At 38.5% G+C, this 15,371-nt stretch overlaps 1 long non-coding RNA gene across 1 annotated transcript; it reads left to right on the plus strand.

Moving 5' to 3' along the window:
- The first annotated feature begins 155 nt into the window (after positions 1 to 155).
- Positions 156 to 8,711, plus strand: LOC141557283 (uncharacterized). The gene is made up of 2 exons (XR_012486755.1): positions 156 to 1,654; positions 3,198 to 8,711. It is a non-coding gene; the product is annotated as an uncharacterized LOC141557283 (long non-coding RNA).
- The last annotated feature ends 6,660 nt before the right edge of the window (positions 8,712 to 15,371 follow it).

The raw sequence follows: 15,371 nt of genomic DNA on the forward strand, positions 1-15,371 counted from the left end.
TCCTGGGCAAGCGTACAAGCTGTTTTTAAAACTACATTTCCAGAAACCTGTGCTAATGGTCTGAAAAAGAAACCTCACCCATAACTTCCTATTCCCTGGCCTTTAACACCGGAAGTTATCATTTCTATATCCGGTTCTTCCGCGCTTGGCGGCCGCGTAGTCTCCCTGGGTTCCGGGCGCCGACACTTGGGCGACATCAGAAGCGGAATAAGAAAGTGGGAACCGAAGTCAAAGTCACCCACCAGAGTATATTGGAAGCCCCCTGAAAGCAGAACATGTTTCAGTTCTGACTGTGGGATGAAAACAAATCATCGTCGTAAGAGCACTTACGTACGCTTTTCGAGTATCTCTTTCGGGCTCCGGGACAATCCGGGGAGGCGCGGACTGTTATCCCCGGTTTAGAGAGGAGGAAAGCGAGGAACACTGGTGGCGTGACTTGCCGGGTGACAGCTCGCGAAAGTTGAGCTCAGCTCTTAGAGTGCCGCGTGCCGCGCCAAGGGAACGACACCACGGGAGCTGAACCTTCACCAGACGGACACCCTCCTAGCTCTCGGCAGCGGATTTCGAGCCCCAGGCTCTGCTTTGGACCCCGGCTCCACCTGCCGTCGGGGCAGGAAGAAGAAAAGGCCTCCGGACTCTGGGCAGCGCCCCGTCATCTGTGGAAGTGACGCTTCTGGCCAGCCTTCGGAATATGAACACCCCGACCGCAAACGGTCGCCCAGAGCCGGCCGCAGGGGAGGCGCCGTGAGGCCCGCTGCCCGCCGGGGCAGCCATTCCGGTGGGTGATGGAACAGCTACCCCCCGCCGCCCTGGGCCCGCCAGCCGTGGTGGTTGGAGCTTTGTGAAGGAGAATGCCAGACAAGGTGAACCGCTGCCGTCTCCTCCCTTCAGACCCGGATGAGGAAGCCAGGACCCCGAATTCAGAGATCTTAGACTCCGCCCTCACCCCATGCTCGACTCCAGTAAGGAGTTCTCAGGAAGAAGGGTATCGCAGTCTGCACCAAAAACGCGCAGCAGGGAAGCGCAGGAACTCGGACAGTGGCAGCACGTGCCTTTCAGCCCAGCCTTCCCGGCCTTTATCCTAGGAGATAAAGCCTGCCCATCGGTTCTGGGGATTCTGCAGCCTTACTCGGGAAGACCCAGAAAACGGCTCAGCATCAGAAACTGATTCATGATTTCGTTGGTGGAAATGACGTTAAAGAAAAGGCATTATCTTTTCCAGCTGCACCCTAAGGACCATGGGGAATTTCCATGCCACTTGAAGTTAACCCCCCCCCCCCTGTTGTCTCTCAGATTCCCATTCCTCCAGAACAGAGACAGTCTTATTTTTCATTTTTGTATCCAGAGCTGAGAGGGAGGGCCTAGTTCATGGAACAGCCAGGAGGCTGGTGTCATTGAAGCATGTGTTGGGGACTAAGGTGTGGAAAGTCTGGAACGGCAGGAGGGGCCCAAGTTCATGCTATGCAGAACATTTGGTTTTGACCCTGAAAGCAATGAGGAGGCACTGAAGTTTATTGAGCAAGAGCTGACGTGGTCAGACCTGAACTTTAGGAAAATCACCGTGGCGGCTGAAAGGAGGATGTGGAGAGACACTGAGGCAGGCTCCCTGCCTCCTCCCAGCAGCTATCGCCAGGTAACCAGGACCTGCACCAAGGTGAGGGCAAGGAGAGAACGGCACATACTCAAAAGATGTTGGGAGACCTTGGTTACAGATGGGATGGGGTAGGGATGAGAGATAGTGAGGAGTCCAGAATGATTCTGATCCTGAAGGACTGGGAAGATGGTTGGGTTCTTGACCAAAGGGAAAGTAAGCATGGGAGGATGGATTAGGGGAAAAGATAATGAGTTCACTTTTGGACATATTGAGTTTAAGATATGTACTGGACAGGCCTATGAAAGGCAATTGGAAATACGAAATTGGAGATCCCTAGAGATGTGAGGACAGGAGAATCATCAGCATAGAAATAGTAATTAAATCAATGGAACTGATGGGATCATCAACTGAACTAGTGTAGAGGGAGAAGAGGGCTTAAGACAGAATTTTGAGGGACACCCAAGGTTAGAGGCTGTGATCTGGAGAAGGATCCAGCAAAAGAGACTGAGAAGAAATTTGTAGTATGGAATTTAAAAAATACTAGAGAACATTTTTATGAATAATAAATGTAGGAAAGCTTTCTGCTTAAGCATAGGTATTATTCAACATCAGAGAATTTAAACTGGAGGCAAATTTTATGAATGCATTAATGTATGAAGGCCTTCTGTTGGAATGCAGACCTTTTATTGGATAGAAATCTTACCAATATAATGTAGGAAAGTTTTCTCCCAGAGCATAGATCTTACTAAACATTGGAAAATTCATGCTGGATACAGACTTTATGAGTGTATTGAATATGGGAAAGAAGTTGTTCTATATGAGAAGATTTTTACTGGACAAAAAAAAAGCTATTATAAGTGAGCTGTCTTACTCAAAATAAGGATACTGGAGAGACACTTTGTTTACCTAATGAATGGAGAGAACTTTTGAAAGAGGATATGAATTATTCAACATCAGAGTTCATACTAGAGAAAGACCTTATTAATTAAATTAATACATAGGAAATCCCATATTAAATAGCAGAAAATTAATATTGGAGAGAAATCTTATGAATATACTAAATGTGTGGAATCCAGTTGTTATGTCATCACTTAATTCCATTACAACAAACATATTGGAGAGAAATTATAAATGAAATGCATGTGAGGGAGACCTCATTGAATCATGCTTCATAATTTGTATCATAGAATTCATTTTGCAGATAAATGTATGAAGTTATTGGGGGAATGCCTCTTGTTAAATGAAATAAATCTTAAATTTTCTAAAGAGCTTTTCAAATCCCCAAATACTTCCTCAACATATTCTGTGCTTATAGCAAATGACTTGTGCTACTCTCTAAGAAAATGTTGGCACTTTCACCAGTGCTCGATTCCATTCCTCAAAATCAATTCGTCAAAGTCAAACAGAAACACATCCTTATGAGCCACTTATTGACTTACAAAACCACAAATTAATATTTTATCTCTTTTATTTTATCTTTATTTTGTTAAACATTTCCCAATTACATTTAAAAAATAAATTTCTATTGATATTTTCTGTTTATTATATCACAATAATATTCCATGTATCGTTTTCTCTTCCCTCATTCACAATTATCCCATAGACAAATACTATAGTGTTTTTTAGAAAAGAAGAAAAAAATCAGCAAAAGTGAGAGCTACAATGAAAAGGTAAGTTACAGGTGTCTTCTTTTAGCTTTTCAGCCGAGTCCCACTTGATCTTTATAATTTTTTCACATTTATTTTTGATTTTTTTTTTTGGTACGTTGTCATTCTTTCCATTTACATTTTAGACAGTATGTGTTGTTCTCTTGGCTCTACTAACTTTATATCAATTCTATTCCAGTTGCTATTTATAAGACAGGATCCTCTATTCAAAACAAACCTGACTAAAATTTTCCAGATTATATGGCAAGAGGAAATTATCCTCAGTAATTCAAAGATGATCCCTTTGTTCATATCTTAAAAGAAAATAAGTTGTCCTGTGACAATCACAGGGGTTTTTCTCTTAATCATTGCCTGCAAGGTCCTTTTCAGATTCCTCTTTTATATGTTGATCCTTCACCTGAAAGGTGGAAGTCCATAGGAGAGCAGCATGGCTTCAATAACTGCTAAGGAATAGTTACTGTGATATTTGCTGCCTGAGAAATCCCAGATCCAGAACAGAGGTCTGTACACAACTTTCACTGCTCTAACCAAAGCCTTTGACACTCTCAGTCATGAGGGCTTGTAGAAAATTTTGGCAAAATTTGGTTGCCTGAAGAAGTTCATCAATATTGTGCATAGTATTATAATAGCATGGTTGCCCAGTTCTGGATAATGGACGATGTGCTCTCGCTTTCCCAGTCACCAATGGAGTGAAGCAGGAATATGTGCTCGTTCCCAAGCTTGTTAGCATGATATTTTCAGCAATGTTGTTAGATGCCTACAGTGATAGTGACTGTGACATCAAGGTTAAATCTTGCACTGTCTGTGAATTACAAGCCAAGACCAAAGTGGAGAAAGAGTTGGTTCATCATTTTTTGTTTGCAGATGAATGCAGACTCTGAGGTTGAGATTCAACAAAATATGGATCAATTCTCTGCTGCCTGTGCTAATTCCCTAACAATGAATACAAAGGAAAACACAGATGGTCCACCAGCCAACACCACACCATCCATATATGGAACAGCAAATGGAGAAATTTTGAAAGCTATAAATAAGTTCACTTACCATATCAGTATGCTTTCCAGGGATGTACACATGATGATAAGGTTATATACATTGCCAGAGCTAGTTCAGAGTTTGGGAAGCTCTGAAGTAATATGTAAAAGAAAAGAAGTATTAGACTAATTACCAAACTGAAGCTATTGTGCCGATCTCATTGCTGTGTGCCTTTGAAACCTGGACAATGTACCACTGCCATGCCAGAAAACTGAATTGTTTCCATTTCAATTGTCTTCGAAAGGTTCTTCAGATCACCTGGAAAGATCAAGTTCTGGACACTGAGATCCCTTCTTGAGCTAAGTTTCCAAATGTTTAAATTTTCCCTCAGAGTACACAACTAACACTGGCCATGTTGTTTGAATGTCAAATGTACATTTGCCTAGAAGATTGTACTATGGAGAATTTATACAAGTCAAGCACTCACACATAGAGGTCAGAAGAAGTCATTCAAAGACACTCTCAAGGTCTCTCTGAAGAACTCTGGAATTGATTGTGTAACATAGGAAACTTTGGCAAGGAATCATACAGCATAGTGTGCTCTCATCAGAGAAAGTGTTACTGCTAAGCAGAATTATAATAACTCAAGAGAAACATAAAATGCACAGATTTAGAGATATCTCCACTCTAAATGTTCATGTGATCTTTGTGACTGACCTATGGTAGAGCCATATAGGTCTGATCAGCCATGGTCACAATACTTTATTCCAACATAATGATGTCGTTTTGGTCCTTATCAGTTCATATAGCTCATCCTATGCTTTTCCGCATTTATCATACACATCATTTCTGACAACCCAGTAATATTCCATTGCATTTATACACCACAGTCTGGTTAGTCTTTCCCCAATCAAAGGATATCTTTTTTATTTGTTTGTTTCCAGTTCTTGGCTATTACACACACAAAAGAGTGCTGCTATAAATATTTTGATGTATATGGGGTGACTTTTTTCTTATTGATGAATTCCATGGGATTTAGACCCAGTAATAGAGTCTCTGGTTCAAAGGACACATACATTTTAATCATTGTATTTGCAAAATTCCAAATTGCTTTTCAGAATGGTTATACCATTTCACAGCTGCACTAACAATGTGTTAGTGTGCCTACCTTCTCACAACCTTTCCAATATAGTTGCTATTCTTTGTCATTTTTGCAAATTTGCAGGATGTGAGATAAAAATTTCAGAGTTGTTTTGTACATTTCTCTTCTTTCTTTGAAACATTCTTTCATGTAGTTATGAATACTTTGCAGTTCTGCTTTCAAAAACTTTTTGGTTGTGTTCTTTGGGCATTTATCTGTTCCCAATTACATTTTAATTTTGTTTAGTCCCAAATGTAAGCCATGTGCTTGACACCTCTGCTTTAAATTATTCAGTCTTCATCTGCTCTTTTTTCCTAGTACAAAACATCATAGGTCTCTAACTCATGATCTCATGAGTTTGTTTAGTTCAAGCTCCTCTCATTTTAAAGTTTTAGAAACTGAGATCCAGTGAAGTTTGACTTGCCAAAGTCATGCAGTTAATGGCAGAATCAAGATTTAATCCTAGATTCTCTAGCTTCATATTCTTTGGTCTTTCCTTGATGCTCTTACTCTTTTCTATGACTAAATTCTCTGCTATGCTATTGATTTTTTCCCCTTTCTCCTTCTGTAGACTTTATTCCACCATAGTGCCCTATTTTATGCATCTTTTTTCCCCCGTTGATTTCTTACTAACTGCTTAGTGACATATTCCAGGCTCCCGTTACTCACTATTCCCGGCTCTTTCCTGGGTAATTTCGCAGTTAACATTTGATAAATCCCAGCTGTTTTGCCGCCTCTGCTTTTGCCAGTGTAAACATATTGCCTCTACCCTTATTTTCCCCCCTTTTATGAAGGAAGTTTGGTTTCTACCTCCTCTTTCTCTTATTCCTGTTGTTAAGTAGTGGCTCCAAAGCTTGTTCTTTTGAGAATTGGAAATTGATATCTCTAAGGATACCACACTAGGTTTACCAGTTGCAATCTATTGAATTCCTTACTGTAGAAATATTGATTACTTATATATTTAGTATTATTGCTAAAGATATTTTTGCATGATAATCATTTTGTATAACTTGCGTGTTCAATACCAAGCTAAAAACTCTCATGTAGTATATGAAATGTTGATGGAAGCTATTAACTATCCTTTCTCAAGCAAAACTGTTTTGTGAGGTTCAGTTTTGTGGGATTTAAAGATCCTAGAAGTCTTGGCACTCAAGTAGGCTTAACTTGTAGGTGTTGAGCTGTTTCCCTTTTTCAATCTCCTTGGTTAATGTCTCACAATATTTTTTAAAATACCAATAACCCTATTTCTAACTATGATCCCATCTCTTCTGCCATTCACTTTCAAACCTCTTTTAAAAAACAATAGCAACAACAAAAAAACCCTCCTCTGTATTCAGTGTCTCGAATATTTTACCATATGTCATTTTCTCTTTGCCTTATAATGTGTTCTCTTCCAACCACTCTATTGAAACTGCTTCCTTGAGGCAGCTAGATGGCTAGAATACTGGGCCTGAATTAGAATATGACCTCAGACAGAACATGTCCTAGCTGTGTGGCCCTAGGCAAGTCACTTAACCCCAATTGCCTCAGCAAAAAAGAAAGAAAACCCATTCTAAGTTTTACCTGTGAGAATCTCTACCAGTTTTGCCAAATACATTATTTAAGAATAGATTGGGAAAATAGTGGCAGAGGACAGGAAGGAGCATTTGGACTTAGGTGTCATCATCTATAATGTTTTGTTTGTTTTAAAATTTCTTTTTACTTATCTAGTGCCATACCAATCAAACTCCCACGAAATTATTTTACATATCTAGAAAAAAAAAAATAACAGTTCATCTGGAAAAACAAAAGATCAAGAATTTCAAGGGAATTAATGAAAAAAAATGTTATTGAAGGTGGCCTAGCTATGCCAGACCTAAAACTACATCATAAAGCAATGGTCATCAAAACCATTTAGTACTGGCCAAGAAACAAAGTAGTCGATCAGTGAAATAGGTTAGGTTCACAGGACGAAATAGTCAATGACTATAAGCAATTTGGTTTGATAAAACCAAAGACCCCAGCTTTGGGGATAAGAATTCAGTATTTGACCAAAACTGCTGGGAAAATTGGAAACTAGTATGACAAACTAGGCATTGTTTCACACATAACACCATATACCAAGATACCCATATATGAAATGGGTTCATGATTTGGACATAAAGAGTGATGTTATAAGCAAACTAAAAGAACATAGAATTGGTTACTTCTCAGATCTGTGGAGAAGAAAGGAATTTGTGACCTAAGGAGAACTGGAACTCATTACTGAACACCAAATAGATAATTTTGATTATATTAAGTTTAAAAGTTTTTGTACAAACAAAACTAATGCAGACAAGATTAGAAGGGAAGCAATACATTGAGAAAACATTTTTACATTTAAGGGTTAAGCAATTTAGAACTATGCTCAAAAAGTTATCAAATAACATACCCTTTGATCCAGCAGTGTTTCTACTGGGCTTATATTCCAAAGAGATCTCAAAGGAGGGAAGAGAACCCACATGTGCCAAAATGTTTGTGGCAGCTCTTTTTGTAGTGGCTAGAAACTGGAAGATGAATGGATGCCCATCAGTTGGAGAATGGCTGAATAAATTATGGTATGTGAATGTTATGGAATATTATTGTTGTATAAGAAATGATCAGCAGTCTGATTTCAGAAAGGCTTGGAGAGACTTACATGAACTGATGCTGAGTGAAGTGAGCAGAGCCAGGAGATCATTGTAAACGGCAACAGCAATATTATACAACAATCAATTCTGATGGACATCACTATTTCCAACAATGAGATGATTGATGCCAGTTCCAATGATTTTGTGATGAAGAGACCCATCTACACCCAGAGAGAGGATTGTGGGAACTGTGTAAATCACAATATAACATTCTTATTCTTTTCATTATTGTTTGCTTGCACTTTGTTTTCTTACTCATTTTTTTTCCTTTTTGATCTGATTTTCTTATGCAGTAAGATAACTGTATAAATATGTTTACATATAATGGGCAAAAAAAAAAAAATAAAATAAAATAAAAAATGGGCATCTAGGTGGCTCAGTGGATAGAGCACCAGCCTTGAATTCAGGAGGACCCGAATTCAAATCTGGTCTCAGACACTTAACACTTCCTAGCTGTGTGACCCTGGGCAAGTCGCTTAACCGCAGCCTCAAAAAATAAATAAAATAAAAATACATATAATGGATTTAACATATATTTTAACATGTATAACATATATTGGATTGCTTGCCATCTAAACGAGGGAATAAGGGAAGGACGGGAAAATTTGGAACACAAGGCTATGTAAGGGTCAATGTTGAAAAATTATCTGTGCATATGTTTTAAAAATAAAAAGCTTTCAAAATTATTTTTATTTTTAAAATGTTAATTTTTTTTATATTTTTACATCACCATAATTTTTCCCAATGTACTTCCTCCCAGAAAATAATCCCACATAATAAATGCTATTTTTAAAGACTAAAAACAAAAAACAAAAAAGGAGAGGAAGAAATCAGCATAATTAACACATCAAAAAATCTCAAAATATATACAATGTATAACATCTGTGGATCTCAGCTCTCTGTATTCCCATATATCCTTTTGAGCTAGTCTTGTTCCTGAGAATTTCACAACATTCTTTTTTAATATTGTTATAGTTATTGTGTCAATTGTTTTCTTGGCTCTGCTTTCCTGCATCAATTTGCACAGCTTTCTGTTTTTCAATATTCTTCCCACTCATTTCTTACCTCATTCATAGTTTGAACAAAAGCTTTGCCAAATTCAATTATATGTTGCATTTGAATGATGCTTTTTTTCCATCCTAAATAATTTCTCAATACATATTTATATAAATTAAACCCTCCCTTTTAACAAAAAAAGCAGTTAAGAAAACTGCTTCTAATGACAAAGCCAACATTCTGTTCCCATACCAAAAAAAGGGTCTGCTTTTTCATTAGTTTTCCAAAAGGAAGACACATCATTTATCATCTTCATTGATGTTGTTTGTCCTTCGTTCTCAAAGAAGATCATAACATCAGAAAAGTGGCGATACCGTGACTTGAAAGTGAATTGGATTTAAGCAAGGAAGGGCTGCTTAAGGTCATCTTCTTCATTTTCCCCTCCACAGTCATCTGGGTCCAGTGGCCAGATTTAGAGCAGGATGACTGGACATAGCCCTCGATGTAAATTTAGCCACATTATTATCAGGAGTATTTTATGTCTGAGAAAATGGAAGATGACAGGATGGGAGTTTTGGAGGTGAATTTTCAGGCTAGACTCATTAGATATCACCACACAGAAAAATGTGTCATGTAGGAGACCAAAAGACTTCACTAGTGCTTCAAACATGACCAGTATTCTATGATGATCAATTCTGATGGACATGGCCCTCTTCAACAATGAGATGAACCAAATCAGTTCCAATAGAGCAGTAATGAACTGAACCAGCTACACCCAGAGAGAGAACTCTGGGAGATGACTATGAACCGCTACATAGAATTCCCAATCCCTCTATTTTTGCCCATCTGCATTTTTTATTTCCTTCACAGGCTAATTGTACACTGTTTCACAATCCAATTCTTTTTGTACAGCAAAATAACTATTTGGAGATGTATACATATATAGTATTTAACTTATACTTTAACATATTTAACATGTATTGATCTACCTGCCATCTGGGGGAGAGGGTGGGGAGAAGGACGGGAAAAGTTGGAACAAAAGGTTTTGCAATTGTCAATGCTGAAAAATTACCCATACATAAAATTTTTGTAAAAATTAATTAAATAGGGGCAGCTAGGTGGCGTAGTGGATAGAGCACTAGCCTTGAATTCAGGAGGACCTGAGTTCAAATCTGGTCTCAGATGCTTAACATTTCCTAGCTGTGTGACCCTGGGCAAGTCACTTAACCCCAGTCTCAAAAAAAAAAAAAAATTAAATAATTTTTTTTAAAAATGAAGGGTTGGAAGCATTTCAACAATGCTAAGTTTATTATGATGCTGTTGTTATTGTTCTTGTTCTCTATTAAAAGAAGATGCCTGTTTTAACAAATACAGTCATTACATCTAGCTCTTTATAAAGAGGCCATTTTCATGTATGGACAAAATGCCCCAATGTAATGGTCTTCTACTGGTCTAGCTAAAACAAATTCCATTAAAAAAAATAATAATAATAATAATAATAATAATAATAATAATAAAAGACCAGTATTATCACAGTTGATACCTTCAATTGGATTTAAGTGAGGCAGGGTTATATGAACTCATCAGCCTCACTTTCTCTTCCTGAATCATCAAAAATCCAGTGGCAGGACAAAAGCTGGGTGACTGGAGATGGCTCAGAATGTAGCAGATGATTTTCATGTTTTTAATGCCTGACTAAGCTCTAGGTACTCTGTAGCCCATCTGCTGAGGTGGCTACTGGGCATGATACATACATCTTCTTGGAGTCACAAGTGAAAATTGGGTGAAGGTGAACAGAACTCAGCAAGTATATATATGGGGGAAGGAGGGTAGATCTATCTATCTATCCATCTATCCATCTATCTTGTCTATCTAGCTATCCACATACATGTATACAATGTCTTGGACTAGTGTTTGAGTGACATAAGGACATGGGTAATTCCTGAATGACCATCATGGTGATTGAAAGAGGGAGGGGTACTTTACTGAATATGAAGTCCTGTATTTCCAGAAGGGAATTTTTGTGTATATTTTGTATTGTTTATTCCACATAGCTGCTAGCTAGAGCTAAGTGGACTGGGTATATGCAATGTTTCCTCTATGTTGCTTCCTAAACCCACTACCCACGGTTGAGGAAAAACAAGTAACACTTTTGCATAGATAAGACTTTGTAACCACCATATTAGGTCAATATTAACAATTGCTGAAAAGACACTCAATTTCATCATTTCTAAAACCTTACTGCTATTTTTGCCTTTTGTTGTCTCTCACTTATCACCTCTGAAGAGCAGTACTATCTCATTTTTATCTTAATCTCTATTATCACACTCTTGCTTAGTTGCACTGTCAGTAACTTGATTATTGACACCATGTTAGGGAACACCTAAAATGCCAGTCATAGGAATTGGAAAATTCCTCTATCTGATAGGAAACTAGTTTTTAGAGATTTATGGACAACAAAGTTATGATTCAATAAATGCATCTGACCCTTGTTCTCCTAATTCCAGATAATATCATATCCATTGCCTAAAGGACATCTGACATTACTATTTCTGTCTCAGTGGCTCCCTGAGACCCTCATTATTGGAAAATCGGTTGATTACACCAGTAATCACTTTACAATTCTTTTTTCCCCTACTCCCATCTCCAAACCATCATTCATGTTACTGTTAATCTAATCTTCAATCCAATTCAAGAAATACATACCAACCAATTATTCCATGCCAGGGATTCATGTCCTGGAGAAGACAAAGATGAAAAGTAAGGGGGGGAGGGGAACTTGTACTTGGATGAATTAACACAGATCATTTGAAAAGCAAGCTAATACTGAAAGGCAATAGTTTAGTAACTTTAGGAGTATAGTTCCTAATTCCCAAAATTGCTGGACAAAAATCACAGCTTCACCATTTTGTATTTCTGACCCAAGGTTTTTCCAACATTTTGTCTCCAGAGGAACACAGAATGGTCCTTTTCCATTTGATATTTTCCCTGTTTTGGAGGGACACAATAAATATCAGACTAGTCTTATTTGGGGACTTATGGCCAATACAGAAATAGAAAAGGTTATGGGGCAGGGATTTGACCATTACTGTTCTCAGCAAAGAGGGTCAGGATCAGCTATAGTTTCTTCCCACTGGCTGCCTCCCAGTTATGGTAGCGGTGGCAGGAGCTGCAGGCACAGAGTGTTGCTAGGAGGCCTTGTTCATTATGATAACTCTTATTTTACTGGCTATTATCCCATTCTCATGTCCCTAATAGTCTCTCTTACCCACAGGGCTGAGATGGAGTCATCTCAGCTACTCATGCATCCTAGGTGCTCAAACAGCAGGGATAGGTATTTGGGGGCCCCTAAAATCCAAAATCCAATGGAGGCAAATCTCTGAGCACTTATCAGTTTATTAGGGATACTTGGGGTTCCTAATTTGCTCAAGGACCCTGATCTAAGGGGTTGAGACTTTTATAGATCTTGGAGAGTCCTTTGAGAGTTTCCCTAGTCCTTGGAAAGTCTCTTCAGAAGCCGAGAAACTGAAGATTGGCTAATCTTCTGAAGCAGAGGGGCCCCTACTATTGGGGAACAGCAACATTCATCAATCACGACCAAATGGTCACATCTTTCACAGATCATCAGTTACAGGCCATTCACTGCAGGTCAACTGCAGGCCATCTCAACAGAGGCATCATGGGGAGATCAAACACTGGGGTTTGGTATGGAGTATCCCAGGAGACCAAGGAAGGGGTGGTTTTGGAAGGTTACTTAGGAGAGTGGGAATGATTCAAGGGGTGAGAACCTATTGCTGAGGCTTATAATCTTTATTTCAAAGAGAACACACTTAGAAGTAGGGAAGGAATTAATATATCTTCATAATATGCCTAATTAATACAGGATGAATCTAACAAACCTAATAACCTAGTATATTAATCATCAATAATAGTGGATAACAAATCATAAAACTCTTATCCTTACAGCATTAATTAATATAACCAATTCAAACTGTATTCTGTTATTCACTAACACAATCACTGAAACCCATTAAATCACAATGAACTGAGTAAATACTGAGTAAATTGAATGGGAGTTTCACTTCTATATAAAAATTACTAGGGCTTTTTATGACTTGCCAAGGCTTGAGGATTCAAAGAAGGTGGTTCTCTCTGGACAACACAAAATATCAGAGGAGACAGTCGCCTACTGAGGCACAGGGTAACACCAATCTGTTAGGGGAAGTCCTTTTTGTATCCTAGTAACCCATTCTTCATGGCCATTTAATATTTGGTTGAGCTTCAGATATCAGATATCTTGGGTATTCATGTGGTCACTAGATATGACTTCTTACGGAGAGTCTCTCAACTAAGCGTAGCTCTACAGAACCAGGAGATTATTATACACTTCAACAACGATACTGTATGAAGATGTATTCTGATGGAACTGGATATCTTCAACATAGAGAAGAGCTAATTCAGTTCCAGTTGATCAATGATGGACAGAATCAGCTACACCCAGAGAAGGAACACTGGGAATTGAGTGTAAACTGTTTGCACTATTGTCTTTCTACCCAGGTTACTTTTACCTTCTGAATCCAATTCTTACCGTGCAACAAGAAATTTGGTTTTACACACATATATTGTATCTAGGATATACTGTAACACATGTAACATGTATGGGATCGCCTGTCATCTAGGGGAGGGGGTAGAAGGAGGGAGGAGAAAATTCAGAAAAAGTACAAGGGATAATGCTGTAAAAAAAAATTACCCATGCATATGTAATGTCAAAAAAGTATAATTATAAAATTAATTTTAAAAAGAGATAAAAGTAAAAGCTTAAAAAAAAAAAGGTATCTCTGGAAGTGGATCTTCCTAGAAGTAAATTGCAGAGGTTCCTCCAGTATTTTCCTTATGTTCATCTGGCCTTGTTATTTTCTCAACAAATCTTTACCCCAGCTATTTACTTCTAATTAGTTATACACCATAGTTGAATGTGCTGCTAGGCATGTAATCCCATATATAAGCGTGTATATACCAGCACTATTTATAAGTAGGTGGCTTCTTTGCCTAAATTTAACACAACTAAATTTGCCTCAGAGATGCTTAACTTTCCTCAATTGCAACAAAAGAATAAGAAGCCTAAGTAACATTGGATGTCACAAGATAGACCATAAATTACTCTCCTCTAAGATAACTAATTGTACTAAAAGTCTTTAACAAAAACTAGTTCTGAATTATCTTCACTAAAAAAGTTTTTTACCTTGCTCCACAAACTGCTGAAACATTGTCTAATTATTTTTTTATTTTTCATTTTTTGGACGCTGGGGTTAAGTGACTTGCCCAGGGTCACATAGCTAGGAAGTGTTAAGTGTCTGAGGTCAGATTTGAACTCAGGTCCTCCTGAATTCAGGGCTGGTGCTCTATCCACTGCGCCACCTAGCTGCCCCGTCTAATTATTCCCATAACACTCTGAGACATTTCAAGGATCTTATTGTATACATGGTAGGCAGAAAACAAGCTTAAATATTGACTTTGTACAGGAAATTCTATCTGAATCCAGAAAAAGGAGCCTGAATGTAAATCAGCATATGCTATGTTCACTTCTTTTTTCTGTTTTTTAATTTCATGGTTTTTACCTTTTGTTCTGATTTTTCTCTCCCAACATATTTGTGTGTTAAAAATAAATAAAACAAAGTAGAATTAGATGAACAAATATGCCAATAATATATGGGGAAAAGTGTTTATCATGCATTTTTGCAAAAGTTTTATCCTAAGTGTTGGGAACACAAATAGAAAAGTTAGCCACAGTGCTGAGTGAAACAAGTAGAAGAACCAGGAATACACTGTACACAGTAACAGCAAGAATGTGCGATAAACAATTGTGAAAGACTCAGTTCTACTCAGTGATTCAGTGATCCAAAGCCATTGGAGAGGGCGGGGATGAAGCTAGAACCACCTGCCTTCCCTTCTCTTGAATCCCAAGCTCGCATTTTCCTTGCCTGCATCGATCAATCAACCAACATCTGTTGAGTAACCATGGCATACCAGGCCCTCTAGCTGAAAAACAAGAAGTAGAAGGCACCCCCTGCTGGGTTCACAGTGACCATGTGCTGAGGCAGGGCTTAAATCCGGGTCTACCTGACTCCAGGTCACCCCTGTTCTATTCATTTCACAAGCATTTATTAAGTGCCAACTGTAAGCTAGGCTCCAGGGCCACAAAAACAAAACAGCTCCAGCCCAAGTGGTGGGGTGGGGAGCTTACTTTCTAAGGTGGCGGTGGACACAAATAGAGCAAGTAAATTCAAAATTAATAGAAAGTGATAGGGGTTGCTATTAAGAATACCTAGAGGGGCAGCTAGGTGGTGCAG

Source organism: Sminthopsis crassicaudata, chromosome 1, assembly GCF_048593235.1.
Source record: "Sminthopsis crassicaudata isolate SCR6 chromosome 1, ASM4859323v1, whole genome shotgun sequence".
NCBI lineage: Eukaryota > Metazoa > Chordata > Mammalia > Dasyuromorphia > Dasyuridae > Sminthopsis > Sminthopsis crassicaudata.